We start from the raw sequence: 19,598 nt of genomic DNA, 5'->3' as shown, positions 1-19,598 counted from the left end.
CTTGACACAACTACATCATTTCAAAACCAAAACTCCGACACTTCCCCCACCCACCACCACCCCACCCACACCCACTCATAACGGTCCAGGATGTCGCAACTTCTTTTAACAGGAGCTGCGCAATAAAACCTGGAAGCCAGTGCTATTTTGCAGGTCGGCCACTCGCTATATTGGCTGACGGTTAATGCAAAAAGTTACCACGAGCCACATGCGCAAACTAAGTCATCAGAAAGCTAGTCCACTGAGCAAACACATGCTGGATGCGAGATCCATTAATGCTGTGTCGGGGCAATGAGAAGCGAGGAAACGTTGGCTTTCTGATAATCCACCATGGAAGTGGGGATATTTAAAAAGAAAACAATGAGCCTGTTATAATTAGCGGCTGATTCACCAAGTAACAGAGGAATCGGGAGTCAGTCTTATCTAAACACAGGTTTACTTACAAAACCCAGACAACCGAGATTCCCTTTTCCTTCTCTCCCACAGATGAAAACCGGTTGTTATATATACGGAAGAGTAATGGCCTCATCTCTCCCCAGTTAGCAACAGCTGCTCCCACTTACTATTAAAGCATTGGCTTCATTGTGAAGGACTGCAAACTAACGAGGTCAAGGCAGGTTCGAATGATAGGACTCCTCAAAACATTTCTTTAAACTAGCCAGCTAACCATATGCAAGTGACAAGCAGCACGGTGGCGCAGTGGTTAGCACTGCTGCCTACAGCACCGAGGACTCGGATTCGATCCCGGCTCTGGGTCACTGTCCGTGTGGAGTTTGCACATTCTCCCCGTGCCTGCATGGGTTTTACCCCCACAACCCAAAGTTGTGCAGGGTAGGTGGATTGGCCTCGCTAAATTGCCCCTTAAGTGGAACAAAAATAATTGGGTACTTTAAATATTTTTTAAGTCACAAGGAGATCCAGTGCCAAAAGCTGGGGCAAAATTGTCTCGCTGGCTGTCTGGTACAAGTGGCAGGATGGTGGAAGCAGATCAAGTAGTACCTTAATTGGTAACTCAAAGAGCGAGCGAGGGAGAGGCCGGGGTGAGCAAGGGAGGGACGAGAGAGAGAGAGAGACATGAGCGAGACAAGAGAGAGAGAGAGACATGAGCGAGACAAGAGAGAGAGAGAGACATGAGCGAGACAAGCGAGAGAGAGAGAGCGAGAGCGAGAGCGAGAGCGAGAGCGAGAGCGAGAGCGAGAGCGAGAGCGAGAGCGAGAGCGAGAGCGAGAGCGAGCGAGAGAGAGCGAGAGAGAGCGAGAGAGAGCGAGAGAGAGCGAGAGCGAGAAAGAGAGCGCGCGAGAGAGAGAGAGAGAGACAGCGAGCAAGAGCGAGAAAGAGGGAGAGCGTGAGAAAGAGAGAGGTGAGAAAGAGAGAGATGAGAGAGAGAGAGACGAGCGAGAGAGAGAGAGAGACAAGCGAGAGAGAGAGGAGCCAGAGAGAGAGAGAGAGAGGAGCGTGAGAGAGAGGAGCGAGAGAGAGAAGTGAGAGAGAGAGAGAGAAGTGAGAGAGAGAGAGAGAGAAGTGAGAGAGAGAGAGGAGCCAGAGAGAGAGGAGCCAGGGAGAGAGGAGCCAGAGAGAGACGAGAGAGACAAGAGAGACGACCCAAAGAGAGACGAGCCGGAGGGAGACGAGCCATAGACGAGCCAGAGACGAGCCAGAGACGAGCCAGAGACGAGCCAGAGACGAGCCCAGAGACGAGCCCAGAGACGAGCCCAGAGACGAGCCCAGAGACGAGCCCAGAGACGAGCCCAGAGACGAGCCCAGAGAGAGACGAGCGAGAGACGAGCCAGAGAGAGAGACGATGCAGAGAGAGAGAGAGAGAGACGAGCCAGAGAGAGGAGCGAGAGGGAGAGAGAGACGAGCGAGGGAGAGAGAGAGAGAAAGAGAGAGAGAGAGAGAGAGAGAGAGAGGCGAGCAAGAGAGAGGCGAGCAAGAGAGAGAGAAGTGAGAGAGAGAGAGAGAGAAGTGAGAGAGAGAGAGAGAAGTGAGAGAGAGAGAGAGAGAAGTGGAGAGAGAGAGAGAGAAGTGAGAGAGAGAGAGAGAGAAGGAGAGAGAGAGAGAAGTGAGAGAGAGAGAGAGGAGCCAGAGAGAGAGGAGCCAGAGAGAGAGGAGCCAGAGAGAGAGGAGCCAGAGAGAGAGGAGCCAGAGAGAGAGGAGCCAGAGAGAGAGGAGCCAGAGAGAGAGGAGCCAGAGAGAGAGGAGCCAGAGAGAGAGAGAGAGAGGAGCGAGAGAGAGAGAAGTGAGAGAGAGAGAAGTGAGAGAGAGAAGTGAGAGAGAGAGAGAGGAGCCAGAGAGAGAGGAGCCAGAGAGAGAGGAGCCAGAGAGAGACGAGAGAGACAAGAGAGACGACCCAAAGAGAGACGAGCCGGAGGGAGACGAGCCATAGACGAGCGAGAGACGAGCGAGAGACGAGCGAGAGACGAGCCCAGAGAGAGACGAGCCAGAGACGAGCGAGAGACGAGCCAGAGACGAGCCAGAGACGAGCCAGAGACGAGCGAGAGACGAGCCAGAGAGAGAGACGAGCCAGAGAGAGAGACGATGCAGAGAGAGAGACGATGCAGAGAGAGAGACGAGCCAGAGAGAGAGGCGAGCGAGAGGGAGAGAGAGACGAGCGAGGGAGAGAGAGACGAGCGAGGGGAGAGAGAGACGAGCGAGGGAGAGAGAGACGAGCGAGGGAGAGAGAGACGAGCGAGGGAGAGAGAGACGAGCGAGGGAGAGAGAGACGAGCGAGGGAGAGAGAGACGAGCGAGGGAGAGAGAGAGAGAGAGAGAGGCGAGCAAGAGAGAGGAGCGAGAGAGAGAGAGAGAGAGGAGCCAGAGAGAGAGAGAGGAGCCAGAGAGAGAGGAGCCAGAGAGAGAGGAGCCAGAGAGAGAGGAGCCAGAGAGAGAGGAGCCAGAGAGAGAGAGGAGCCAGAGAGAGAGGAGCCAGAGAGAGACAAGAGAGACGACCCAAAGAGACACGAGCCGGAGGGAGACGAGCCATAGACGAGCGAGAGACGAGCGAGAGACGAGCCCAGAGAGAGACGAGCCAGAGATGAGCGAGAGACGAGCCAGAGAGAGACGATGCAGAGAGAGAGACGAGCCAGAGGGAGAAAGAGACGAGCGAGAGGGAGAAAGAGACGAGCGAGGGAGAGAGAGACGAGCGAGGGAGAGAGAGACGAGCGAGGGAGAGAGAGACGAGCGAGGGAGAGAGAGACGAGCGAGGGAGAGAGAGACGAGCGAGGGAGAGAGAGACGAGCGAGGGAGAGAGAGACGAGCGAGGGAGAGAGAGACGAGCGAGGGAGAGAGAAAGGCGAGCAAGAGAGATGAGAGAGAGAGAGAAAGATAGAGAGAGAATCACAGACATTTAAGAAAGTATGAACTGAGGATGCTAAGACATGCCTGTGGCAAATACTGTGCAGCCCTGAATTTTTAAAAAGATCTTAATTTGAAAAGGACTAATAATGGGAACTGGAAGGTTGAAAGATATTTAATTGTACAATATATTACTGACCTCCAATATTCAGCGGCCTGTGCTAATATATTTTTAATCATTTCACCCATGCGTTAAAACAAGTCTGCAGTTGGACAGTTTTTATTTACCTGGTAATCTATTAATGACGCTAGCATTATTGGTCATCCCGCAAGATGGAGCACTAGCAGCTGTGAACTGGAACAACGCAGATACATAACCGCAAGCTACTGGAATAACCGCAAGCTACTGGAATAACCGCAAGCTACTGGAATAACCGCAAGCTACTGGAATAACCGCAAGCTACTGGAATAACCGCAAGCTACTGGAATAACCGCAAGCTACTGGAATAACCGCAAGCCGGGCTTTTCAGCAGGAAGAGACAGGAATTAAATTGAAGAGAAAGTTGAAAAATCAACAATCATTTGTTATCTCACTGTTACAGCACATTGCAGTTCCGAAAAGGAGTGCGTCTCCACAGGGTGTCTAGGACAAGGGGTCATGGTCTCAGAATATGGGGTGGGCCTTTTAGAATTGCGATGAGGAGAGATTTCTCCAATCAGAGGGTATGAAGCTGTGAAACTCTCTACCCCAGAGGGCTGGGAAGGCCAAGTCTCCAATGTAATAAAGAAAGAAATAGATTTCCACACATTCTGCCTCTGTCTGTGTGGGTCTCACCCCCACAACCCAAAGATGTGCAGGGTAGGTGGATTGGCCGCCTTAATGGGACAAAAATAAATAGATTTGTAGATGCTAAAGGCATCAAGGGATAGAGCAGGAGTACTACTTTGAGATACAGGATCAGCTATGGCCATATTGAATGGCAGCGTAGGCTCGATGGGCTGAGTGGCCTACTTTTGCTCCTAATTTCTTTGTTGACCAGAGGTTCAGCCTCCCAGTTGCATTTCATTTGATTCATACATTTCCCTCTCCCTTTGTTGGTTGTCATTTATTGGTGTCTTTGAAATATTAAATTTAACCTTATATAAAAGTAGTTTAAAATGAGAGGGAGAGAACATGACCCAGCAAGTTTAACTTGACAAACAGAATTTGAATATTGCTGGAAAGAGAGTGTAGCCACCTGGGGTGGCCACGTCCTGATTCCAAAATGGACATTCGCAAAGAGTACAGGGAAAATTGGGCAGTACTAAGAAAGCAGGTGCAAGGTTTGCCTGTGGATTGGAACTTGCAGATCCCAGACAGAACTGATACTACAAGCCATTAGCATAGTAATGAGCTATCTCCGGGGACAAAAGAGAAACATTTAAGCAATCGGTACCAGGGCAGACTCCCCGGCGCCAGTGGAAGCTAAAACAAAGGCGGGCCAACGGTTACCTAGGGCCCGCCCAGCGATCGGGGAACGTCCCCGTTATTGGAGAGAATCAATACAAATGATTGGGACATGGTCCAATTAATTGGGGCCAAGTTCAGGAACCGCCCAGAAGGGCGTGAAACCCTTTGGGGTATAAAGAAGAGTCCCCAAGGTCAGAGCGCTCTCTTCTTCTTCACCTGCACCTTGGCTCTCAGCAGCGAGAGGCCCGCCAAGCACCAACCAAGTAAGTCTAAGGTCAACGCACGCTACGAGATAGGCGCTCCTAGCTACTATTCTATACCAGTTCGAAACCAGCAGTATCAAACTTACTAACTGGTGCATCGAGTTATTGATCAGTATTCGTTTTGAACCTTGTGGTGGTATCAGAAAGATACCTGGCGACTCTTGGGCAAAGGTAATTAAACAGAGCAAATTAAGGAAAGAATAACGAGCAACAAGAGACATGTTGCTAAAACCTTCTGTCTTGTACTCATTAGGATTAAATGCAAGAATGTCAAATTTCAAATGATCCAAATTTCAGATGCTGATTGTGTTGGCAGGTTGAGTTCAATTGGCCCAGGCATTTCCATGAACATAGAACATGGAATCACTGCAGTGCAGAAGGAAGCCATTCGGCCCATTGAGGCTGCGCTGACCCTCAGAAAGAAAACCTTACTGAGGACCATTCCCCCGCCCTATTTTGTAACCCCAGCTAACCTGCACATCCCTGGACGCTAAGGGGCAATTTAGCATGGCCAATCCACCTAGCCTGCACATCTTTGGATTGTGGGAGGAAACCGGAGCACCCGGAGGAAAACCACTCAGACAAGGGGAGAAAGTGCAAACTCCACACATACAAGGCCAGAATTCAACACTGGCACTGTGAGGCAGTAGTGCTAACCACTGTGTCAGTGTGCTGGTCATGGAGAAAACAAATGGGGAATTATAGTCCCCCCAACCTCCCGGGTAATTCAAAAAGGTACAAGGCTTGATCATATTCCTTGTGTTTTCACAATCAGCCAATTGTTGGGACATACTTGCCAACCGTTTACTCTTGGGAGTATTAATTGCTGTGCTTGTTTGAAATTTGGTATTTTTGCATTTGTCCATGTGAGTGCAAGAGGAAAAGCTTTGGTAACAGGTCTCTCTTTTCAGCAATATTCAAACAGAAAGATAAATAGTGGGTTTCCAATTCATCTCTCTTTTCAAGGGTGTCACAGAATTTACAGTGCGGAAGGAGGCCATTCGGCCCATCGAGTCTGCACCAGCTCCTCAAAAGAGCACCCTACCCAAGGTCAGCACCTCCACCCTATCCCCATAACCCAGTAGCCCCACCCAACACTAAGGGCAATTTATCATGGCCAATCCACCTAACCTGCACATCTTTGGACTGTGGGGGGAAACCGGAGCACCCGGAGCAAACCCACACACGCACAGGGAGGATGTGCAGACTCCTCACAGACAGTGACCCAAGCCGGAATCGAACCTGGGACCCTGGAGCTGTGAAGCAATTGTGCTATCCACAATGCTACCGTGCTGCCCTCAAGAAATCATACTTCTGCAGGGCACAAATAAATGCTTATTCTAGCCAGGTCGCTGACCAAATGCAAACAGGACAAAAGTAACAGACAGCTTCAGAGGAAACACTGGCAAACCAAAGGCCTCAAATTTATTTTCAAGCTCCCAGGTCACCCAACAAACACTCCAAATAGTGTACTCCAATTCTGCACAAGAGTTTTCAACCATTATCCTTAGCAGACGCCGAGCATATTATTCTCACCACAGCACAGGGAGACAAAACACCATGTTACAGAAATTCAAAATGCCACTGTGATCAAGTACCACATTGTAGGGGGGCAGTTAAACTACACGCATGGAATCACAGAAAACAAGGAGCAGAGAGTTACAGCTTATGTAAAGGTACGGTAAAGTCGCCTAGTCCCAGATGACCATGGGCTGCTTTCCGTTTTGAGGGGTGAGAACTATATGTACAGATATTATAATGGGTGAGATACTAACTCACTTGAAACCCGGGGTTATGGTGCCACAGTGGTTAGAACTGCTGCCTCATGGCACCGGGGACCCCGCTTTGATCCCAGCCCCGGGTCACTGTCCATGTAGAGTTTGCACATTTGCCCCGTGTCTGCGTGGGTCTCACCCTCACAACCCAAAGATGTGCAGGAATTGGCCATGCTAAATTGCCCCTGAATTGGAAAAAAATTAATTGGGCACTCTAAATTTATTTTTTGTTTTAAAACTGACTCAAAACCCATTCAAATGCACATAGTTAAAATCAGGCGCATTTAGTCTGACAGAAAGACACACACACACGCAGATAGAGGGAGATGTTGTAGAGATAACATATGCAGAACAGACACAAGATTGCATGTGTATGGACTGCATCATACAATACAGTTGACAATGTACATGCATAAATTGCAGTACTATATATACATATGCATCTATAATTATTACCTGTTTATCTGCATTAAGAGGAATTTCAAGATGCTACGGTTAAAGGGTTTTAAGTTTAATATTCATCACCCATTTTCCTTCCAATTAGTTACAGGACTTCCTTTTCCAACATTTGCCAGACAAGTGTTTTCTCTCTCTACTCATAGCGCTCTCCATTAACACAACAACTGTTTATTTATTTATTTTGAAACAATTTTCTGCGAGTGGAGTTGGCTTCCAGAGAGTAGTAGTTTTGGCCCCAACTTGATTTACAGGAATGAGCATACAAGGATTTCAAAGCGGGGGAACCTTTCATTGTTCAGGTTGCCGTGGCCACGATCTGCTCTGACTGGATTACAGCTATACTCGTCCACCCCCACTAGATGTCTACAATCAAACCCGCAAAGGGAAAGCAAAACATCATGTGGTGGCGGAGTAAAATGCGATGGAGAATCATCTGTTGAACGGCAGAATGTTGGAAGTGTAATACAAAGAGGGAGAATCAGTCCCGTGGCCGGATAGCCACTGCAAAAGGGGGCACGAGACACATCTCTCCCACCGATGGCCACTTGGCCGGATTATGTCTTAATTGGCATCCTTGTTAACTGGTTGGCGTGTCCACCTTCTCCGTGTCTGCCGCTTGCTCACTTCTCTTCTGGCTCGTGTTCCTTCTCCTCTGGAGCCTGGGGGTCAGCCATGCCCTGTGCACCCTTACTCTTACTATCTACCAAGGCATGCTCCTTTTTCACAATACCTCCAAGTATTTCCCTTCCAGCCCAGTAGATCAGCCAGAACAAGACAGCCGTCACCACAGGAACCCACATAAACCACATCCCTTTTCAGTCAAAGTCAAAGGACGCTCCAAGACAGGTGAGGAAGGAGCAGCGCTCCGAAAGCTAGTGTTTGAAACAAACCTTTTGGACTTTAACCTGGTGTTGCAAGACTTCTTACTGTACAAAGAACACAATGTCAGGCTTCACTCCTATCGTCAAGTTCAACTGTGCTAGTGAGTTAGGACATGTTGTCAAAGGTCTTGATTAATTACTGCCTTGAAGTTACGGCCAAGGCACATTGGTCTTAATCTGAGTCAGGAGCTACTTTCCCCAAACTATCTTGGAGATCTGAGTCTTGCTTTTGAGCCAAATATGTGAGAGATTCTGGCCGGAGAACATCTCTAAAGACTTGCAAAAGATTTAGGATGCACGGAAAATACTCGTGATTTGAATTTGATCCATTGCATTGAGCTGTATTGCATATAATCAATTTTAAGTTTGCTTGATACCCTAAAATCGTTAGTTTAAGAACCAAAAGTAAACCAGAAATTATTTTGCGCCTTCAGCAACACATTTGTCACAAGCCCTGGCCAACGAACCTTTTAACAGAAACAAAATGGTATTTTCCAATGCTGCAGTCAGTACTTGTGGTCACTTAATTGAATATTGGCACAGGTAGCATTTTCCTATAAACCTCTGCATTTACTCCCATTGTCGCACTTGGCAAATTTCAAAATCTGCAGATAAACAAAATAACAGCTGAGTTTCACAGGTCAGTTTTGCCTGTGAAGTGCTTATGTTAAAGACACATTACAAGTGAACATTGTAAAGTGATTTTAATCAGCAAAATGTTTTCTTTTCATGAGATGGCATGGTGGCACAGTGGTTAGCACTGCTGCCGCACAGCACCAGGGATCCGGGTTCAATTTCGGCCTTGGGTGACAGTGTGTGGAGTTTGCACTTTCTCCCCGTGTCTGCGTGGGTTTCTTCCGGGTGCTCCGGTTTCCTCCCACAGTCCAGAGATGCGCAGGTTAGATGGGATTACAGGGTTACGGAGATAGGGCGGGGGCCTAGGTGGGGTGATCTTTCAGAGTGTCGGTGCAGGCCCAATGGGCCGAATGGCCACCTTCTATGGTTTTATGCAAAAAAACACATTGCAAAGAGTACTCCAGTGAAAAAAACTCCGATTCGGCTCTTAACATCTTCTGTACCAGCACATGTTTTTTTTTTAAATCCAAGGAGGTAGTTAGCACAGCAAACTGCATTGGTCAGCAGAAGGTGATTTTTGTATGGAAATTTCCATGTCTGCTTTTCAATTAAGGAGAAGGCTATCTACAGGACTTCCTCTTACCTTATCACCTGAAGGGTATATGATACAACAATAATAATCTTTATTAGTGTCACAAGTAGGCTTACATTAAAAATGCAATGAAGTTACTGCGAAAAGCCCCTAGTCGCCACACTCCGGCACCTGTTCGGGTACACTGAGGGAGGATTCAGAATGTCCAAATTACCTAACAGCACGTCTTTCAGGACTTGTGGGAGGAAACTGGAGCACTGGAGGAAACCCGCGCAGGCAAGGGGAGAATGTGCAGACTCCACACAGACAGTGACCCAAGGCGGGAATTGAACCCGGTTCCCTGTCGCTATGAAGCAACAGTGCTAACCAACTGTCTACATTCTGAGTCATAGCACTCTGCATTCAATGAGTACTGATTGAAGGTCATCAGTGTGAAACGTTAGCTGTTTCTCTCCGAGATGCTGCATGACGTGCTGTGCGTTTCCAGCATTTTCTGCACTTATTGCATATTCAAAGCAGGTTATTAAAGACCAGTGCAACAGAACATACTGAACCTATCTATAAAGATCATTGAATACAGAACCTATTCTCTGCCCCCGAGGGCTGGAGATGCTCAGTCACTGAATATACTCAAGATAGAAGCCACAGGGCAGCACGGTGGCGCAGTGGGTTAGCCCTGTTGCCTCATGGCGCCGAGGTCCCAGGTTCAATCCCGGCTCTGGGTCACTGTCCGTGTGGAGTTTGCACATTCTCCCCGTGTTTGCGTGGGTTTCGCCCCCACAACCCAAAGATGTGCAAGGTAGGTGGATTGAATACGCTAAAAATGCCCCTTAATTAGAAAAAAATGAATTGGATACTCTAAATTTATTTTAAAAAAAAAAGATAGAAGCCACAGGTTTTGTTAATAGAAATCTTTTAAAAATAGAATCCAATGAGTGCAGAAGGAGTCCATTAGGCCTGTCAAGTCTGCACTGACCTTCCAAAAGAATATCTTACCCATGTCCACTCCCCTGCCCTAACCCGTAACCTAACCTGTACATCCTTGGATACTGAGGGGCATTTTAGCATGGCCAATCCACCTATTATTTGGAGACTTGGGCGGAGAGATGGCAGATGGAGTTTAATCCGGACAAATGTGAGGTAATGCATTTTGGAAGGTCTAATGGAGGTAGGGAATATACAGTGAATAGTAGAAACCTCAAGAGTATTGATAGTCAGAGAGATCGAGGTGTACAGGTCCACAGGTCACTGAAGGTGGAGAAGGTAGTCAAGAAGGCATACGGCATGCTTGCCTTCATTGGCCGGGGCATTGAGTATAAAAATTGGCAAGTCATGTTGCAGCTGTATAGAACCTTAGTTAGGCCACACTTGGAGTATAGTGTTCAATTCTGGTCGCCACACTACCAGAAGGATGTGGAGGCTTTGGAGAGGATGAAGAAGAGATTTACCAGGATGTTGCCTGGTATGGAGGGCATTAGCTATGAGAAGTGGTTGAATAAACTCGGTTTGTTCTCACTGGAACGACAGAGGTTGAGGGGCGACCTGATAGAGGTCTACAAAATTATGAGGGGCATAGGCAGAGTGGATAGTCAGAGGCTTTTCCCCAGAGTAGAGGGGTCAATTACTAGGGGGCATATGTTTAAGGTGCGAGGGGCAAGGTTTAAAGTAGATGTACGAGGCAAGTTTTTTTACACAGAGGGTAGTGGGTGCCTGGAACTCGCTGCCGGAGGTGGTGGTGAAAGCAGGGACGATAGTGACATTTAAGGGGCATCTTGACAAATACATGAATAGGATGGGAATAGATGGATATGGACCCAGGAAGTGTAGAAGATTTTAGTTTAGTCGGGCACCATGGTCGGCACGTGCTTGGATGGCCGAAGGGCCTGTTCCTGTGCTGTACCTTTCTTCGTTCTTTGTTTGTTCTAACCTGCACACCTTTGGACTGTGGGAGGAAACCGGAGAAAACCCACCCACACACAGGGAGGAAGTGCAAATTCCACATCGACAGTCACCCAGGGCCAGAATTGAACCCGGATCTTTGGCACCGAGGCAGCAGTGCTAACCACTGTGCCACCCCTGGGGGCATCAAAGGAATTAAGTGATAAGGGGATAGTGGCGGAAGCAATGGTTGAAACAGCATATCAGTCATGATCTCTTTTTAAAATAAAAATTTAGAATTACCAATTCCAATTAAGGGGCAATTTAGCGCGGCCAATCCACCTACCCTGCACATCTTTGGGTTGTGGGGACGAAACCCACACAAACACGGGGAGAATGTGCAAACTCCACCCGGAGAGTGAGCCAGAGCCGAGATCGAACCTGGAACCTCGGCGGCGTGCGACTGCAGTGCTAACCACTGCGCCACCGTGCTGCCCTCATCAGTCCTGATCTTACCAAATAGCAAAGCAGGCTCAAGGGGCCACCTGGCTTACTCAAACTTCTATTTTTTTATCTACAACAATCATTGTAAAATTCAGTTATGAACTCAAATGTCTTCAAAACATTTTTGTATCACCCCACACAGGCACCTTTACCACAATAACATAGATGTCCAGCTTCACATAGTCACAGGAGATTGATAGCCCCTGTGATTCCAATTCATGAACACCTGCACGATTGTTGTTTTCTGAAATAAACTCTCCCATTTATATTGTGCCTTTCAGAACACCCCATCACACTATACGATTAACAAAACTACTTTGAAGCCCAGTTGCTATTGTTATTAGAAGAACTGCAGCTGCCAACTTCCTCAGCGTAGTAGCACAGCACCACAAACAGCAGAGGGACGAATGACCAATTCATTGTACTTTGACAGTGTTGGTTGACATATGAATGTTGGCCAGGACACCAAGCAAACCCCCTTGTTCTTCCTCGAGCAATGCAATGCAGACTTCAACACCCCACCCGTGTCAGAAAGTCAGCACCTTTGACAATGCAACGCTCCTTCTGCACTGCACCGAAGCCATCGGCCTAGATCCTGCGCTCAAGCTTCTGGAGGCCAAGGTAAAGGGTCACATGCTCGGGGTTATGAGCCGTGGTCAACAGCAGAGACGAGGAATTTTCAATGGTGGTGACGGAAGAGCGAGAACTTTGACGGACAACTTTCAGGTGCAGGATCCTTCAGGAAGAGGACTGCCATTTCCTTTCAGCGCACGCGAGGAAGGCAAGAGGAAACCACCTCATGACCTTTTCCCCCCACGGCTATATTGCTCATTGAACTTGAAAATGGGAGGCTTCTCAACAGTAACTGAGGAGGGACGCGCTGGCATGGAGGAGCTGCTCTTTAACCAGATCATGGCTATTGTATTTGGGGTCCTGCCTACACATAAACACTAACCTTCAGATAGCTAATGTTACAGAATTAGAGTCGCTTTTTTAAAAATTCAAATAGACTCACTCTTTATGGGTACATGGGCCATGCATGCACTTGTACTGAGATTAACAAGTCTTTCCATACCAGTGGATAAACACTATGAGGTTACGGGAAGGTTTTAAACAGGTATGGATAGTGAGAAATGATTTCACTCACAGGAGGATCAGTAAACCAGCGAACATGGATTTAAGATAATTGGCACTAAAATTCCAGAGGGGAAATTAATTGATATTCCCTGAGCGCAGTGAGAAATTATGTTTGGCAATACACTATCTGAAGCAGATTAATTCGCCAACATTATAGGGAATTTGATAAATACTTGAAGAGCTCTCCTCTACCTACACGGGGGAGGGAGACAAAACGCAGACTGTTGAGCATTTGTGGAATACCTTCCTTCCTTCTGCAAGCATAAACCCGAGCTTCCTGTCATTTGTCATTTTAATTCTCAGCCTTGCTCCCACTCCGATCTCTCTGCCCTTGGCCTGCCACAGAATTCCAATGAAGCTCAATGCAAGCTCAAGGAATCGTGCCTGGTCTTTCAACTCTGCACCGCATAGCCTGTTGGACTCAACTTTGACAAAGAGTCATCCAGACTCGAAACGCTCTCTCTCCGCAGATGCTGCCAGACCTGTTGAGATTTTCCAGCATTTCTGGTTTTGCTTCAGATTCCAGCATCGGCAGAAATTTGCGTTTCCAACTGAGTTCAACAATTTTAGACCATAACCTCTGCCTCCATTTAGTCTCATTTCTTTCCTCATTCATTCATTATTCATTCGGACAGCTATTCAGACCTCCATCTGGACACATCTTTTGTTTCTTTATTCTGTCCATCACCTGTGGCACCTTTTGTCATGTAATCTCTCCTGCCCCAGCTCCACCCAATCACAGATCTGTCCTTCCCTCCCACCCCCTTTCACTTGTTCAAAACCCATTACATTTTTGTCTTTCCTCAGTTCTGATGAAGGGTCATCGTTGACCTGAAATGTTAGCTCTGTTTCTCTCCACAGAAGCTGCCTGACCTATTGAGTATTTCAGGTATTTTCAGTTTCGATACTTTAAAAGGGGGGAAACGTGCTGGGTGGTAGGGAAGGAGAGGGTGGACGGGAAATGGGACGAATTGGATAGCTCGCTCAAAGAGGCAGCACCGGCATAATGAGCTGACTAGTCTCCCACTTTGTGTCCACTCTGCATCAGTGTGATGGGGCGATGCTACTGTAACTAATGGCTAATGTCAAGGTCTATGCTGCTGCTGCTGAAAACAGCATGTAACATGAGCTGCAGTTTGCTGTTGCAATGCTTGTTCCTGCAGTTAATGGACCTTTTCTATTGACCCAACTTAAACAAGGTCCTTGCAATATGGGTTTCAGTCTATCAACTTTACAAAAAAGGTAAATGTAATTCAGCAAGAAACTTCTTGGTGAATGTTATACAGATTCTGTGCCCGCAAACATCTCCTAATCTTCAGAAGCATTTGATTTGGATTTGTTTATTGTCATGTGTACCGAGGTACAGTGAAAAGTATTTTTCTGCGAGCAGCTCAAACAGGTTATTTAATGAAAATAAAAGGAAAATATATAATAGGGCAACACAAGCTACACAATGTAAATACATAGACACCGGCATCGGGTGACGCATACATCGGGTAAAGCATTTACGGAAAAACAAATATTGAACCAAATATAAATATATTAAATCTGAAAGAAAACAATTGTTAAGTACATAAAAAGGGAAAGATGCAGGAAGATGTTTTGCAGGCTAAACTGCATGTTTCAATTGTCATAGAATCCCTACAGTGCAGAGGGAGGCCAATTGGACCATGGAGTCTGCACCTAGAACATAGAACAGTACAGCACAGAACAGGCCCTTCAGCCCTCGATGTTGTGCCGAGCAATGATCACCCTACTCAAACCCACATATCCACCCTATACCCGTAACCCAACAACCCCCCCCCCCCTTAACCTTACTTTTTAGGACACTACGGGCAATTTAGCATGGCCAATCCACCTAACCCGCACATCTTTGGACTGTGGGAGGAAACCGGAGCACCCGGAGGAAACCCACGCACACACGGGGAGGACGTGCAGACTCCACACAGACAGTGACCCAGCCGGGAATCGAACCTGGGACCCTGGAGCTGTGAAGCATTTATGCTAACCACCATGCTACCATGCTGCCCACCAACTATCCGAAAGAGCACACTACCTAGGCCCACTCCCCCCCCCCCCCCATCCCCCCATCCTTGTACCCTGACCTCATCTTTAGACATTAAGGCGCAGTTTAGCACGACTAATACACCTAACCTGAACATCTTTGGACTGTGGGAGGAAGCCAGAGCTGCCGGAGGAAACCCACACTGACACTGGGAGAACGTGCAAACTCCACACAGTTACCCAAGTTTGGAATTGAGTCCGGGTCCTTGACGCTGTGAGGCATCAGTGCTAACCGCTGCACCATAGGGGCTGGTTTAGCTCACAAGGCTAAATCGCTGGCTTTTAAAGCAGACCATACAGGCCAGCAGCACGGTTCGATTCCCGTACCAGCCTCCCCGGACAGGCGCCGGAATGTGGCGACTAGGGGCTTTTCACAGTAACTTCATTGAAGCCTACTCGTGACAATAAGCGATTTTCATTTCATTTCATTTCATTTTCATTTCATCTACACGGTGACTGAATTCTCAGGGCAAAATCTTTTTGCCTTGCTTTTGTCTTGGCCAGGATCTACCCCTCGACCAAAGTCGCTAAAGTAGATTATGTGGATATGATCATATTGCTGCGACTTGCAGGAACTTGCTGGGTGCAATTTGGCTGCCTGGTTTACAATAGTGTCTTCATTTCTAAAAGGACATGATTGGCGGTAAAGCATTGAGATATTCTGGGTTGTCTTAAAGGCACTCTATTTAAATGCAGGTCTCTCTTTAAGGTTTCTACTGGGGGGGGGGGCAAGGTGCTATTTATAAACATGCTAGTTCCAATACTTAAATATTTTTGAAAAATCTCTCAAGTGGACAAAAGGAGCTGACTTTTGTTGATCTCAATAGACCACAGTTATTTAACAGTATGTAATCTCCCCCACTGCAACGTAACCAACCCTGCGAAATCACACATCATCAGAACAACATTTAAATTACACCACTATCGCTGCAGCCTAATGCTTATCAATACATTTTTAATAAAAGTCTTTAAATACAGCACAAATATTAATGGCTCTGCACTGAACATAAATCAAGTTGATGAAGTAATCTTCGTTAGAACCTTTACACATCCTCAATCAACTATTTGGTTCCCAAAAACAGCACTCTCTTGGTAAACAGATAATGATCTGCCCCTATCAAATTTAAGGCTTCCCTTTTTTTGTGAGCAAGATACACAGCTGTTGAGGCTAGAGGCATCCCTGGCCAGAATGTGGGTCCAAATTTACCTCTGCCAGAAACTCGCCCTTTTGAATTAAGAGGTTCAACTGTGGGTTAAAAAAATCCGCCCTTTGTCGGCTTTCAGGAACATCCCCACATTCCAGAGAGTGCCGAGGGCAGGAGGGGGGTAAAGAGAAAGAGAGATCCCAGCACACGAGGTTGTAGCAAGGCAGCTTTTGTTGTTGATGGTGCTGGGGAGACGGCCGGTTGATTTCAGGTTAATTACACTGCGTTTCTTGAGGGCTTGTTCATGGGAGAGGCTGTAGCGGGAGGGGGGAGAGGCTGTAGCGGGAGGGGGGAGAGGCAGTAGGGGGTGGAAAGAGGCGAAACTTACAAGGGGCTCACATTGCGTCAATTACACCAAAGGGGATCTGGAAATCAACAAGAATCAGAGATGCCGCTTGACTCTCCAACAGGAGATGCTGTAAAGCCTGGGCTCGTTCAAAAAGTTTCTTTTAAACCCCCCCCCCCCCCCCGCTAGATTTTTCACCCGGCAATATCACCATTTAACTGATCTAATCTGCAGGCTGCGTTTCCAGTGTAACTGCGCAGCGGACCCAGCTATGAAACTAAATTGAAGTCCAGTCCCCAATCTGGAGCTGTGACAATGTAGCCCGGGCCTGCTGATACAGTAACCCAGTTCAAGAAGCCAGCATTTTTGTTTTGCTCATTAACTTTTTTCTCCTCTGCACAACATTCAACATACCTGCTCCGCCCCCTCCTCTCTCCAACACTCTGGCCGGGTCCAAGTAGCCAAGGAGGGGTCTGGGCCACCGAGGAGGAGACTGCAGCAGACCTGCCTTCCTTTAATTATCAATGTATCACCTTTTATTTTTCTTTAAACAGCCAGAAGGGAGCCAGCGACTGTCCACAGCGCATCTCAGCCTCGCAAAGACGCCATCGCTGGAGAGTTGCTACATTGAACCCAGACGTGGCGCCAACCATTCACACTCCAAACCAGAGGGGGGTTGTGAGGAGGAGTCAGCTGAGACGGATGGATTTAACGGGGGAACGGTGCTGCCAGCCTCTTTGGATTGAGGTTAACTCAGGTCAGCTCTCAAGGGAGCATATGGAGTGGGTATATGTTTGCTGGATTGTGCTGGAATATGCTAAGAGTCTCTGAGCGCCTCCCCAGCCGCTGGTGGTTGGGGTCTGAATTGAAACCTCGCACGGATTTGTATCAGAATGCTGCAGGAGGCGAATCCGTCACAGCCCCAGAGGGTAAACCACAGGAGGAATGGACACTGCCTGTCCCCCAGGATAAACCACAGGGGGAATGGACCCTGTCTGTCCCCGGGGTTAAATCACAGGGGGAAATAATCCCTGTCTGTCCCCAGGATAAACCACAGGGGGAATGGACCCTGTCTGTCACCAGGGTTAAACCACAGGGGGAATGGACTCTGTCTGTCCCCAGGATAAACTACAGGAGGAATGGACCCTGTCTGTCCCCAGGATAAACCACAGGGGGAATGGACCCTGTCTGTCCCCAGGATAAACCACAGGGGGAATGGACCCTGTCAGTCCCCAGGATAAACCACAGGGGGAATGGACCCTGTCTGTCCCCGGGGTTAAATCACAGGGGGAATGGACCCTGTCTGTCCCCGGGGTTAAACCACAGGGGGAATGGACCCTGTCTGTCACCAGGGTTAAACCACAGGGGGAATGGACCCTGTCTGTCCCCAGGATAAACCACAGGGGGAATGGACCCTGTCTGTCCCCAGGATAGACCACAGGGGGAATAGACCCTGTCTGTCCCCCACGATAAACCACAGGGGGAAATGGACCCTGTCTGTCCCCAGGATAGACCACAGGGGGAATAGACCCTGTCTGTCCCCCACGATAAACCACAGGAGGAATGGACCCTGTCTGTCCCCAGGATAAACCACAGGAGGAATGGACCCTGTCTGTCCCCAGGATAAACCACAGGGGGAATGGACCCTGTCTGTCCCCGGGGTTAAACCACAGGGGGAATGGACCCTGTCTGTCACCAGGGTTAAACCACAGGGGGAATGGACTCTGTCTGTCCCCAGGATAAACCACAGGGGGAATGGACCCTGTCTGTCCCCAGGATAAACCACAGGGGGAATGGACCCTGTCTGTCCCCAGGATAGACCACAGGGGGAATAGACCCTGTCTGTCCCCCACGATAAACCACAGGGGAAATGGACCCTGTCTATCCCCAGGATAAAACACAGGGAGAATGGACCCTGTCTGTCCCCAGGATAAACCACAGGGGGAATGGACCCTGTTTGTCCCCGGGGTAAAACCACAGGAGGAATGGACCCTATCTGTCCCCGGGGTTAAATCACAGGGGGAATGGACCCTGTCTGTCCCCAGGATAAACCACAGGGGGAATGGACCCTGTCTGTCCCCAGGATAAACCACATGGGGAATGGACCCTGTCTTTCCCCGGGGTTAAATCACAGGGGGAATGGACCCTGTCTGTCCCCGGGATTACACCGCAGGGGGAATAGAATTTACATAGAATTTTTACAGTGCAGAAGGAGGCCATTCGGCCCATCGAATCTGCACCGGCTCTTGGAAAGAGCACCCTACCCCAGGTCAACACCTCCACCCTATCCCCATAACTCAGTAACCCCACCCAACACTAAGGGCAATTTTGGACACTAAGGGCAATTTATCATGGCCAATCCACCTAACCCACACATCTTTGGACTGTGGGAGGAAACCGGAGCACCCGGAGGAAACCCACGCACACACGGGGAGGATGTGCAGACTCCGCACAGACAGTGACCCAAGCCGGAATCGAACCTGGGACCCTGGAGCTGTGAAGCGATTGTGCTATCCACAATGCTACCGTGCTGCCCTGTCCCTGTCTGTCCGGGGTTAAACCACAGGTGGAATCCCAGGTTAATCCAGAGTGCATACATCCTGTCTGTCCCTGTTTTAAAAAAAATAAATTTGGAGTATCCAATTATTTTTTCCAATTTAGGGGCAATTTAGCGCGGTCAATCCACCTAGCCTGCACATCTTTGGGTTGTGGGGGTGACACCCATGCAGACCCGGGGGAATGTGTAAACTCCACACGGACAGTGACCCAGGGCCGGTATCGAACCCAGTCCTCGGCGCCGTGAGGCAGCAGTGTAACCACTGTGCCACCATGCCGCCCTTAAGGGGGGTTTTGGGGGGGTGGCACATAGCACACTGGTTAGCACTGGGACTACAGTGCTGAGGACCCAGGTTCGATACCTGCCTTGGTCTCTGTCCGTGTGGAGTTGCACATTTTCCCCGCGTCTGTGTGGGTTTCACCCCCACAACCCAAAGATGTGCAGGGTAGGTGGATTGGCCATGCTAAATTGCCTTTTAATTGGAAAAAAAAAGGGTTTTGAAGTAGGGAAGAAGATTTCCGAGCACAGAACTATGTCAGTTGAAGGCACGGCTGCCCATTGTGGAGCAATTGAAATTGGGGATGGTCATGGGGCAAGAATTAAGTGACTACAGATATCTTGGAAGGTTTTGCAGCTGGAGGTGATTATAGGGACAGGAAGGGGCAATACAGTTGGAAA

The 19,598-nt window shown here is 48.4% G+C and overlaps 1 protein-coding gene across 2 annotated transcripts in view; it reads right to left on the bottom strand.

Annotated features, from left to right (window-relative positions):
• The window catches only part of ndst2a (N-deacetylase/N-sulfotransferase (heparan glucosaminyl) 2a), a 544,670-nt gene extending 527,666 nt beyond the window's left edge, over nucleotides 1-17,004 (bottom strand). The window contains exon 1 of one of the 2 annotated variants that reach the window (XM_038782800.1): nucleotides 16,897-17,004. The gene's annotated coding sequence lies outside the window, so the exon portion shown is untranslated. Of the gene's footprint in view, nucleotides 1-16,777 lie in introns of both variants that reach the window. The other variant, XM_038782799.1, reaches the window with a different exon arrangement.
• Between the last annotated feature and the right edge of the window lie 2,594 nt (nucleotides 17,005-19,598).

Source organism: Scyliorhinus canicula, chromosome 22, assembly GCF_902713615.1.
Source record: "Scyliorhinus canicula chromosome 22, sScyCan1.1, whole genome shotgun sequence".
Taxonomy (NCBI): Eukaryota; Metazoa; Chordata; class Chondrichthyes; order Carcharhiniformes; family Scyliorhinidae; genus Scyliorhinus; species Scyliorhinus canicula.
This window is presented reverse-complemented; position numbering and strand designations above follow the sequence as displayed.